We start from the raw sequence: 13219 nt of genomic DNA, 5'->3' as shown, positions 1-13219 counted from the left end.
CCACAGTAAGGATACAGTGAGAAGGGGTAAGCGGACATCTTGTTACACCCCGTACACCTCCACAGTAAGGATACAGTGAGAAGGGGGTAAGGGGACATCTTGTTACACCCCGTACACCTCCACAGTAAGGATACAGTGAGAAGGGGGTAAGCGGACATCTTGTTACACCCCGTACACCTCCACAGTAAGGATACAGTGAGAAGCTGTAAGCGGACATCTTGCTACACCCCGTACACCTCCACGGTAGGATACAGTGAGAAGGGGTAAGGGGACATCTTGTTACACCCCGTTCACCTCCACAGTAAGGATACAGTGAGAAGGGGGTAAGGGGACATCTTGTTACACCCTGTACACCTCCACGGTAAGGATACAGTGAGAAGGGGGTAAGGGGACATCTTGTTACACCCCGTACACCTCCACGGTAAGGATACAGTGAGAAGGGGGTAAGGGGACATCTTGTTACACCCCGTACACCTCCACGGTAAGGATACAGTGAGAAGGGGGTAAGGGGACATCTTGTTACACCCTGTACACCTCCACGGTAAGGATACTGTGAGAAAGGGTAAGCGGACATCTTGTTACACCCTGTACACCTCCACAGTAAGGATACAGTGAGAAGGGGGTAAGCGGACATCTTGTTACACTCCGTACACCTCCACAGTAAGGATACTGTGAGAAGGGGGTAAGGGGACATCTTGTTACACCCCGTACACCTCCACAGTAAGGATACAGTGAGAAGGGGGTAAGCGGACATCTTGTTACACCCCGTACACCTCCACGGTAAGGATACAGTGAGAAGGGGGTAAGCGGACATCTTGTTACACCCCGTACACCTCCACAGTAAGGATACAGTGAGAAGGGGTAAGCGGACATCTTGTTACACCCCGTACACCTCCACAGTAAGGATACAGTGAGAAGGGGTAAGCGGACATCTTGTTACACCCCGTACACCTCCACAGTAAGGATACTGTGAGAAGGGGGTAATGGGACATCTTGTTACACCCCGTACACCTCCACAGTAAGGATACAGTGAGAAGGGGGTAAGGGGACATCTTGTTACACCCCGTACACCTCCACAGTAAGGATACAGTGAGAAGGGGTAAGGGGACATCTTGTTACACCCCGTACACCTCCACAGTAGGGATACAGTGAGAAGGGGGTAAGGGGACATCTTGTTACACCCTGTACACCTCCACAGTGAGGATACTGTGAGAAGGGGGTTAGCGGACATCTTGTTACACCCTGTACACCTCCACAGTAAGGATACAGTGAGAAGCTGTAAGCGGACATCTTGCTACACCCCGTACACCTCCACGGTAGGATACAGTGAGAAGGGGTAAGGGGACATCTTGTTACACCCCGTTCACCTCCACAGTAAGGATACAGTGAGAAGGGGGTAAGGGGACATCTTGTTACACCCTGTACACCTCCACGGTAAGGATACAGTGAGAAGGGGGTAAGGGGACATCTTGTTATACCCCGTACACCTCCACGGTAAGGATACAGTGAGAAGGGGGTAAGGGGACATCTTGTTACACCCCGTACACCTCCACGGTAAGGATACAGTGAGAAAGGGGGTAAGGGGACATCTTGTTACACCCTGTACACCTCCACGGTAAGGATACTGTGAGAAAGGGTAAGCGGACATCTTGTTACACCCTGTACACCTCCACAGTAAGGATACAGTGAGAAGGGGGTAAGCGGACATCTTGTTACACTCCGTACACCTCCACAGTAAGGATACTGTGAGAAGGGGGTAAGGGGACATCTTGTTACACCCCGTACACCTCCACAGTAAGGATACAGTGAGAAGGGGGTAAGCGGACATCTTGTTACACCCCGTACACCTCCACGGTAAGGATACAGTGAGAAGGGGGTAAGCGGACATCTTGTTACACCCCGTACACCTCCACGGTAAGGATACTGTGAGAAAGGGTAAGCGGACATCTTGTTACACCCCGTACACCTCCACAGTAAGGATACAGTGAGAAGGGGTAAGGGGACATCTTGTTACACCCCGTACACCTCCACAGTAGGGATACAGTGAGAAGGGGGTAAGGGGACATCTTGTTACACCCTGTACACCTCCACGGTAAGGATACTGTGAGAAGGGGGTAAGGGGACATCTTATTACACCCCGTACACCTCCACAGTAAGGATACAGTGAGAAGGGGGAAAGCAGACATCTTGTTACACCCCGTACACCTCCACGGTAAGGATACAGTGAGAAGGGGGTAAGGGGACATCTTGTTACACCCCGTACACCTCCACAGTAAGGATACAGTGAGAAGGGGTAAGCGGACATCTTGTTACACCCCGTACACCTCCACAGTAAGGATACAGTGAGAAGGGGTAAGCGGACATCTTGTTACACCCCGTACACCTCCACAGTAAGGATACAGTGAGAAGGGGGTAAGGGGACATCTTGTTACACCCCGTACACCTCCACAGTAAGGATACAGTGAGAAGGGGTAAGCGGACATCTTGTTACACCCCGTACACCTCCACAGTAAGGATACAGTGAGAAGGGGTAAGCGGACATCTTGTTACACCCCGTACACCTCCACAGTAAGGATACAGTGAGAAGGGGTAAGCGGACATCTTGTTACACCCCGTACACCTCCACAGTAAGGATACAGTGAGAAGGGGTAAGCGGACATCTTGTTACACCCCGTACACCTCCACAGTAAGGATACAGTGAGAAGGGGTAAGCGGACATCTTGTTACACCCCGTACACCTCCACAGTAAGGATACAGTGAGAAGGGGGTAAGGGGACATCTTGTTACACCCCGTACACCTCCACAGTAAGGATACAGTGAGAAGGGGGTAAGCGGACATCTTGTTACACCCCGTACACCTCCACGGTAAGGATACAGTGAGAAGGGGTAAGCGGACATCTTGTGTTAGGGGGTTAGCTCGGTAGCGGGTGTGTGTGACCCCCTGGATGGGTTCACAACACAAAGTCAGACACAGCAGACAGCGGTGTAGGTGCAAAAAATCAAAAGATCCGGTTTATTTAGGCTACATGCAGTGATACATATAACAGCCAAACAAAATAAAACAAGAAAATAAATCCTGGTCAGTTTGACCTCTAACTACACACGTAGACTCCCTGTCTAACAACTGGGTGCAGCCTTGTGCTGCCCCAGTCTCTGTCTCTATTGTAGGGGTTTGCCACACAGGCGTTAACTCACCGCACAGAACAGATCTCAGACTCCCCAGTCTATACACACAAAACTGGTTCCAGGATGGAGCATCTCCCTAAGCATGCTGGGGTTTTTTGTAGAGGCCTTAATGAGCCCACTTACTACAGCTGGGCTCATTAACTCTTCCCCTCTAATTGTAAAAGTCTGCATAAAGCTTGAATCTAGGACACACATATTTCCCATCCTGAATACAACCAGGTGATTTTACCTGCGTGCTGCCACATACCCCCCCCCTCTTGTTTCAACCTTGGGGTTGTAACACAAGCAGCCAGACACGCATGTATCCGAGACAAAGCATCCACATTCCCCATTTTAACACCAGGGCGATGCTTAACTGTAAAGTTAAATTCCTGTAGGACCAGGAACCACCTATTTACCCTTCTATTGGTCTCCTTGTTCTGAGCCATCCACTTTAAAGGAGCGTGATCAGTCACCAGGTCAAAGTGCCTACCTAGCAGATAGTACCGAAGGGAATCTAGAGCCCACTTCACTGCTAAACATTCCTTCTCAATCGTGGAGTAATTTACCTCATGGGACTTCAACTTCCTGCTGAGGTAAATGACTGGGTGCTCTTCCCCGTTCCAGACCTGGGATAACACTGCTCCTAACCCAACGTCTGATGCATCAGTTTGTACCACAAAGTCCTTAGAGAAGTCTGGTGAGTACAACACTGGCTGGCTACATAAGGCTGTTTTTAAGGACTGAAATGCTTCTTCAGCCTCTGGGGACCATTTAACCATGACCGACTCTTTCCCTTTTGTCAGGTTGGTGAGGGGCACAGCCTGAGAAGTAAAATGGGGAATGAATCGTCGATAATAGCCAGCGATTCCCAGAAAGGCTCGTACCTGTTTCTTGCTGTTGGGACGTGGCCAACTCTGTATGGCCTCGACTTTATTGACTTGGGGTTTTATCACCCCCCTCCCAATAGTGTACCCAAGATATTTGGCCTCCTCCTGTCCAATGGTACACTTCTTTGGATTGGCCGTAAACCCAGCTTCCCGGATAGAGTCTAGGACTGCTTGTACTTTTGGCAAATGTGAGACCCAGTCTGTGCTATGGATAATCACATCATCCAGGTAAGCTGCAGCATATTTCTGATGGGGCCTCAGAATCTTATCCATTTTCCGCTGGAATGTTGCCGGTGCATTCTGTAACCCAAACGGCATTCTCTTATATTGGAATGCCCCATCTGGGGTTACAAACGCAGTTTTCTCCTTGGCCGACTCGGCCAGGGGAATTTGCCAATACCCTTTGGTGAGATCAAGAGTTGTCATATATCGGGCTGTTCCCAGCCGGTCAATCAACTCATCTATACGTGGCATGGGGTAGGTGTCAAATTTTGTAACTTTATTCAATTGTCGAAACAAAACCGCCAGCTCCCATCAGGTTTGGGCACTAGTACGATAGGACTGGACCAGTCACTCTGGGACTCCTCTATCACACCCAATTCCAGCATCCTTTGAACCTCCCCATGTATTGCCTCCCGTCGGGCCTCTGGTATTCTATAAGGTTTTAGTTTTACCCTTTCTCCTGGCGGGGTGATAATGTCATGCTCTACGCCAGATGTTTGTCCTGGCAGCTAAGAGAAAATCTCTTTGTTACAAAGTACAAACTCTTTAACCTCCTGTTGTTGGGGTTTTCGATAAGGTGACTGCTATTCCATCCTCAGGAACTAAGCAATCAGGCTGGGCTTGTGACCAAGTCTCTGCGACTAGGGATTCCCTATCCCTCCAGGCTTTCAGCAGATTGACGTGATAGATCTGCTCCGGCTTTCGCCTTCCTGGCTGTCTAACCCTGTAGTTCACCTCACTAATTTTTTCAATTACTTCATATGGACCTTGCCATTTGGCCAGAAATTTGCTTTCAACCGTAGGGACTAGCACCAAGACCCTATCCCCCGGGGAAAAAGTACGGGTCTTGGCCCCACGGTTGTACACTCTCTGCTGTGCTAACTGCGCTTGGGTCAAATGTTCCTTTACAATTGGCATTACCTGTGCGATTCTATCCTGCATCAGGGCGACATGCTCAATCACACTCCTGTGAGGAGAACTCTCATTTTCCCAAGTTTCCTTGGCGATATCCAGCAGCCCTCTTGGGTGTCTCCCATAGAGCAACTCGAAGGGTGAGAAACCCGTAGAGGATTGGGGTACCTCCCTAATGGCAAACATCAGATAGGGTATTAGACAGTCCCAATTCTTTCCATCTCTATCCACCACCTTCTTTAACCACTTGCTTACTGGGCACTTAAACCCCCCTCAGTCCCAGACCAATTTTCAGCTTTCAGCGCTGATGCACTTTGAATGACAATTGCGCGGTCATACAACACTGTACCCAAATTAAATTTCTATCATTTTTTTCCCACAAATAGAGCTTTCTTTTGGTGGTATTTAGTTACAGCTCGGAGTTTTATTTTTTGCTAAACAAACAAAAAAAGATGCAAAAAAAAAAAAAAAAAAAATCATGTTTTAATAGTTTGTTATACAATTTTGCAAACGGGTCATTTTTCTCCTTCATTGAAGTGCGCTGATGAGGCGGCACTGATAGGCTGCATTGGTGGGCACTGATGGGCTGCATTGGTGGGCACTGATAGGCTGCATTGGTGGGCACTGATAGGCTGCACTTGTGGGCACTGATAGGCATAGTTAAGGCGGCACTAATAGGCACAGATAAGGCGGCACCGATGGGCACAGATAAGGCGGCACTGATGGGCAAAGATGGGCACAGATAAGATGACACGGATGGGTGGCACGGATAAGTGGCACGGATGGGCACTGATAGGTACCACAGATAGATGGGACTGATGGGCACTGATAGGTGGCACTGATAGGTGGCTCTGATAGGTGGCACTGCTGGGCACTGATGGGCGGCACTGCTGGGCACTGATGGGCGGCACTGCTGGGCACTGATGGGCGGCACTGGGGTGCAGCACCTTTGAGGCAGATTGGGTGGCACTGTGGGTGGCACTGTGGGTGGCACTGTGGGGTGGCACTGTGGGTGGCACTGTGGGGTGGCACTGTGGGCATTATGGGCACAGACGGGGGGCACTTACTTTTACTTTGTTATATTTCAGGATGGCACTGCGGGAGGCAGGTGGGCACTGGCAGGTGGCATGTGGTGCCTTTCATTGCTGGCCGTGATCGGGACTGATGTCCCGATCACGGCCGCCGGTGATCGGCTTTTTTTTTTTCTCCTCGCGCTGTCAGCGCGAGGAGGAATAATAGCCGATTACCGGCTCCGTTCTATCACATGATCAGCTGTCATTGGCTGACAGCTGATCACGTGATAAGGGGTCGGGATCGACCCCTTACACGGATCGGTGATCAGGCGAGTCTCACGGACTCGCCGATCACAGAGCGCGCCGCGCGCGCCCCTCAGGGGGCGCGCAGGCCGCTCGTAACCAGGACGACGTCAATAGACGTAGTCCTGGAAATCTAGGTCCGCGCTAATGCCGTCATTCGGCAATAGCGCGGTACCCAAGTGGTTAACATTTGTTTTAGGGTTTTGTTGAATCTTTCAACCAACCCATCTGTTTGGGGGTGATACACAGATGTACGCAATTGTGTCACTTTGTACAACTTGCATAGTTCTTTCATTACCCGGGACATAAAGGGTGTACCTTGGTCCGTAAGCAGTTCCTTACAAATACCCACGCGGCTAAAAACAAGAGATAGCTCTTTGGCTATGGTTTTGGCCGAGGTATTTCGGAGAGGAATTGCTTCCGGATAACGGGTGGCATAGTCCAATATAACCAAAATGTACTGATGCCCCCTAGCGGACTTCATTATCGGACCTACCAAATCCATTGCTATCCTCTCAAAGGGGACCTCAGTGATAGGAAGAGGTACCAGCGGGTTACGGAAATGTGGCATAGGTGCCGACTTCTGACACACAGGGCAGGAGGAACAATAATTTTCTATTTCCTTCATGACCCCAGGCCAATAGAATCTCTGCAGTACCCTCTCTCTGGTTTTCTCATTCCCCAGATGACCTCCCAGAATGTGCCCATGGGCCAATTCTAACACCAACTTCCTGTAAGGTTTGGGCACTACAAGTTGCTCAATGGTTTCTTCTGCCCTTTGAGCCACTCGATATAGCAGGTCCCTTTCCATAGTGAAGTAAGGATAAGGGCAAGTCTTATCTGGGTTCACTAACTCGCCATCTATTTTCACCACATTTTCCCGTGCCTTTATTAGGGTGGGGTCTTTTAACTGTTCTGTGGCAAAATTTTCCCTGTGAACCTCAAGATCCGAAAACTCCACAGACGGCATGTTTTCATCTGAGGATGTTGATTCCTCCCCAGTTTCTCGAGTTTCCCCCGCCAATACCGACAAGGGAAATTCAGGAGAGTCCTCACCACCCCCAGAGGAATTCTGGTCATCTTCCTGGTCTATAGGGGCACCAGTGGGGGGCTCAGGACAATCCCAGAGTTCCCAGAATTTTGGAAAATCCCTTCCTACAATAGCATCATGTGTTAAGTGAGACACTAACCCCACCTGATGAGAGAGGTTACCTTTGGGGGTCTCAAAAAACACTGAAGTTACAGGATACTCTCGGGGGTCCCCATGCACACAAATAACAGCCACCTTGTTCTTCCCAGAGACCTCTGTAGTAACTAATTCAGCTTTTATCAATGTTACCAGGCTACCTGAATGCAGCAACACATCAACAGGTCTACCATTAATACACATTTTACATAAATGTTTCTCAGGTCCCCGAATGGCAGTGCATGCAACTGTCGCAAACATCGACTGACGTCTCTCCCTTATCAAGTCACATTGCATAGGCTCATCCACAACGGGGCAATTGGCTGCAATATGTCCCTCTTGCCGGCAGCGGTAGCAAATAATCTTTTTCGCTGTCTCTTGCAGCATGGGCTTCCTGGGCTGCTCCCGCCAGACCTTAGGTAGAACTCCCACCCTCTCACGCTCTCCACCCTCACCCCTTGGAGTCATCTTACCCGCCACTGGGGATGATCTGGTCTTAGGATGGAAAGTCCGTGAGTCCCTGGAAGAGGTGGTCAGGTTCTCTGTAGCCAAGTACCTCTCAACCAGATCCACAAGTTTATCGGCATTTTCTGGGTCTCCATGGCTTACCCATCTTTGGATGGCAGTAGGAAGAGCTCTCAGGAAACGATCCATAACAACACGTTCCACAATGTTTGGTGCGGTCAAAGTCTCTGGCTGCAGCCACTATCTGCTCAGGTGAATGAGATCATACATTTGAGACCTGGGGGGTTTTCCAACCTGAAAAGTCCAATTATGCACACGCTGAGCCCGGACGGCCAGGGTGACACCCAGCCGTGCCAATATTTCTGCTTTTAGCACCACATAGTCTTTTGCTTGGTCAGGCTCTAGGTCATAATAAGCTTTCTGCGATTCCCCAGTTAACAGAGGGGCCACCAGTCCAGCCCATTGCTCCTTAGGCCACTTTTCCCTTTCAGCAGTCCTTTCAAATGTGGTCAAAAACACCTCCGGATCATCCTCTCCCGTCATTTTTGTCAGTAAACGGCTCACACCAAAGGATGCGGTATTATTGTAACCACTTGCCTCATTGGTCTGCGGACGTTGCTGTATTAATGTCTCTATTTGCTGTCGAAAACTCTGCTCTTGCTTCTGCAACAGGTCTATGAAGCGGGGTTCAGATCGCTGCTGGGCTTGTTGCTGAGCTTCCAGACTCTGCAGGTGAGCTTTCTGCTGGGCTGCAAGGCTCTTTTGTAAAGCCGCATTTGTTTGCTGCTGATTTGCATTTGCTAGAGCCAGCTGTCTCAGTATCTCCTCCATGCTGGCCTTAAAAAAAAAAATGCCAAAATTCTCCACCAACTGTGAGGGGGTTAGCTCGGCAGCGGGTGTGTGTGACCCCCTGGATGGGTTCACAACACAAAGTCAGGCACAGCAGACAGCGTTGTAGGTGCAAAAAAACAAAAGATGCGGTTTATTTATGCTACATGCAGTGAAACATATAACAGCCAAACAAAAATAAAACATGAAAATAAATCCTGGTCAGCTTGACCTCTAATTACACACATGGATTCCCTGTCTAACAACTGAGTGCAGCCTTGTGCAGCACCAGTCCCTGTCTCTGTCTCTGTTGTAGAGGTTTGCCACACAGGCGTTACCTCACCGCACAGAACAGGTGTCACACTCCCCAGTCTTTACAAACACAAAACTGGTTCCAGGATGGAGCATCTCCCTAAGCATGCTGGGGTTTTTGTAGAGGTCTTAATGAGCCCACTTACTTCAGCTGGGCTCATTAACTCTTCCCCTCTAGTTGTACAAGTCTGCATAAAGCCTGAATCTAGGACACACATATTTCCCATCCTGGATACAACCAGGTGACTTTACCTGCGTGCTGCCACACTAGATACACCACATCTATGGGCCTTCCTTTATCTAGATACACCACGTCTACGGGCCTTCCTTTATCTAGATACACCACGTCTACGGGCCTTCCTTTATCTAGATACACCACGTCTACGGGCCTTCCTTTATCTAGATACACCACGTCTACGGGCCTTCCTTTATCTAGATACACCACGTCTACGGGCCTTCCTTTATCTAGATACACCACGTCTACGGGCCTTCCTTTATCTAGATACACCACGTCTACGGGCCTTCCTTTATCTAGATACACCACGTCTACGGGCCTTCCTTTATCTAGATACACCACGTCTACGGGCCTTCCTTTATCTAGATACACCACGTCTACGGGCCTTCCTTTATCTAGATACACCACGTCTACGGGCCTTCCTTTATCTAGATACACCACGTCTACGGGCCTTCCTTTATCTAGATACACCACGTCTACGGGCCTTCCTTTATCTAGATACACCACGTCTACGGGCCTTCCTTTATCTAGATACACCACGTCTACGGGCCTTCCTTTATCCAGATACACCACGTCTACGAGGCTTCCTTTATCCAGATACACCACGTCTACGGGCCTTCCTTTATCCAGATACACCACATCTACGGGCCTTCCTTTATCTAGATACACCACGTCTACGGGCCTTCCTTTATCTAGATACACCACGTCTACGAGCCTTCCTTTATCCAGATACACCACGTCTACGGGCATTCCTTTATCTAGATACACCACGTCTACGGGCCTTCCTTTATCTAGATACACCACGTCTACGGGCCTTCCTTTATCTAGATACACCACGTCTACGGGCCTTCCTTTATCTAGATACACCACGTCTACGGGCCTTCCTTTATCTAGATACACCACGTCTACGGGCCTTCCTTTATCTAGATACACCACGTCTACGGGCCTTCCTTTATCTAGATACACCACGTCTACGGGCCTTCCTTTATCTAGATACACCACGTCTACGGGCCTTCCTTTATCTAGATACACCACGTCTACGGACCTTCCTTTATCTAGATACACCACGTCTACGGGCCTTCCTTTATCTAGATACACCACGTCTACGGGCCTTCCTTTATCTAGATACACCACGTCTACGAGCCTTCCTTTATCTAGATACACCACGTCTACGGGCCTTCCTTTATCTAGATACACCACGTCTACGAGCCTTCCTTTATCTAGATACACCACGTCTACGGGCCTTCCTTTATCTAGATACACCACGTCTAAGGGCCTTCCTTTATCTAGATACACCACGTCTACGGACCTTCCTTTATCTAGATACACCACGTCTACGGACCTTCCTTTATCAGTCATTCTGTCCTCTGATAACCATGGAGGGGCTTCCTGTGACGTGTCATGGAGGATAAACACTGCAGTTTTGGTGACTGAAGCCCCCCGATTCCCTTGTGAAGGGTACAGGTCAGCACAGAAGATATAGTCACATGACAGGAGGAGGCGTTGTAGGATAGTGGGAGGAGTCACAAGATGGTGGGATGGGCCCAATAACATTGAATAGGGGTATTATTGGACAGGTCAGTAAAACTCTGAAGGTCATGTCGGCATCCGGGGCGCATTTCGAGTGAACCAAACCGCATATCACCGCAGCGCCGTCTGGCTCGGCGCCATAAAAAAGTAAAAATCAGGGACGCCTTTCTCTGTTTCTCGCAGGTAATGATGACCAATAAAATGAATGGGCGGAGCTACCCGATATCACAGATCTGAGCTCCTCCTTCTCCACTGCACATCACAGTCCTCAAACCCTCCCCCACCCCCCACCACACTACTAACCGCCTCCCACCTGCCATATAGACCAATGACAGCAGAGCGGAGCCATGTCATATGACCACGCCCAGTTTAGGCTCTTCACCCATGTGATTGGCTGTGTCCAATCACAGCTGATCCCATGTAAACAAGGAAATAAAATATATAAAAAAGGGGCGGTCTTTTTTAGTTTTTTTATTATTTTAGAAAAGATAAAACCCCGCCCAACGGTGATTAATTATCACCAAGAGAAAGTTCTATTTGTGTGAATAAAATGTGTAGAGTTTTGTATGACCGTGTAATTGTCACTCAAAGTGCGACCGCCATGAAAGCTGCAAATTGTGCTGGGCAGGAAGGCGGGGGTGGGGGGGTCTGGATGGAGGGTGGGAGCTGCAAGATAGTGATTGGCTGCTTGGATGAAGGGCGGTCCTAGCAACCAATCACTTGCTTGATAACCTTGGGCAGCTCCCGCCCTCCATCCACAACAGTCCTCCCTCCCGCTGTCAGCTCTGTGAGGAATACTGAGTGACGATTGGTGGAAGAAAAGGCTCCTAAATGCTGTGACAGCTGAGACTCCTCCCACAGTCTGCCATCTAGTAATGCCTGATAGAGGAGTCACACCACGGGGGGAGGAGTCACACCACGGGGGGAGAAGTCACACCGCAGCGGGAGGAGCCACACCGTGGGGGGAGGAGCCACACCACGGGGGAGGAGTCACACCACGGGGGGAGGAGTCACACCGCGGCGGGAGGAGCCACACCGCGGCTGGGTGGAGTCACCCCGCGGCTGGGGAGAGTCACCCCGCGGCTGGGGAGAGTCACCCCGCGGCTGGGGAGGGGTCACCCCGCGGGGGGGGTCACACTACGGGGGGAGGAGCCATACTACGGGGGGAGGAGCCACACCACGGCTGGGGGGAGTCACACCACGGGGAGTCACACCACGGGGAGGAGGAGTCACGGGAGGGTGGGGAGAATCACACCACGGGGAGGAGGAGGAGTCACGGGAGGGTGGGGGGAGTCAGTGGATGGTGGGAGGAGTCACGGGATGTGGGAGGAGTCCCTCGATGGTGGGAGGGGCCACACGATGGTGGGAGGAGTCCGTTGATAGTGGGGGAGTCACGGGATGGTGGGAGGAGTCATGGGATGGTAGGAGAAGCCACGCAATGGTGGGAGGGGTAACGGGATATTGGGAGGAGTCAGTGAATGGTGGGAGGGCCACAAGATGGGAGGAGTCCATTGATGGTGGGAGGGGTCACGGGTTGGTGGGAGGAGACGGTGGGAGGGGTCACAGGTTGGTGGGAGAAGACAGGAGATGGTGGGAGGAGTCACGGTATGGTGGGAGGAGTCACGGTATGGTGGGAGGAGCCACAGCAGCCTAGAGGCGATTCAGTTCGCATTGTGCGCTATATAAGTATTTCATTCATTCATTCATTCAGGATTGTGTGAGGAGCCACGCGATGGGAGGAGGAGACAGGGGATGGTGGGATGACCAGGGGATGGTGGGAGGAGTCACGGGATGGTGGGAGGAGTCAGTGGATGGTGGGAGGAGCCACAGGTTTGTGTGAGGAGCCACGCGGTGTTGGGAGGAGCCACGCGATGTTGGGAGGAGTCAGGGGATGGTTGGAGGAGTCACGTGATAGGAGGGGTCAGTGGATGGTGAGAGGAGTCACGGGATGGTGGGAGGAGCCACGTGATGGGAGGATTCAGTGGATGGTGAGAGGAGTCACGGGATGGTGGGAGGAGTCGTGGGTGGAGTCACACACTGGAAGATGTCACAGGATGTGGGAGGAGCCACACAGTGGTGGGAGGAGTCAGTTGGTGGTGGGAGGAGTCAGTGGATGGTGAGAGGAGTCACTGGATGGTGGGAGGAGCCATGTGATGGG

This window comes from Lithobates pipiens, unplaced genomic scaffold, assembly GCF_037356315.1.
Source record: "Lithobates pipiens isolate NorthernLeopardFrog02 unplaced genomic scaffold, aLitPip1_a1.2 Scaffold_47, whole genome shotgun sequence".
In the NCBI taxonomy this organism is placed as follows: Eukaryota; Metazoa; Chordata; class Amphibia; order Anura; family Ranidae; genus Lithobates; species Lithobates pipiens.
The sequence above is the reverse complement of the archived record's forward strand: the minus strand, read 5'-3'. Positions refer to the sequence as shown.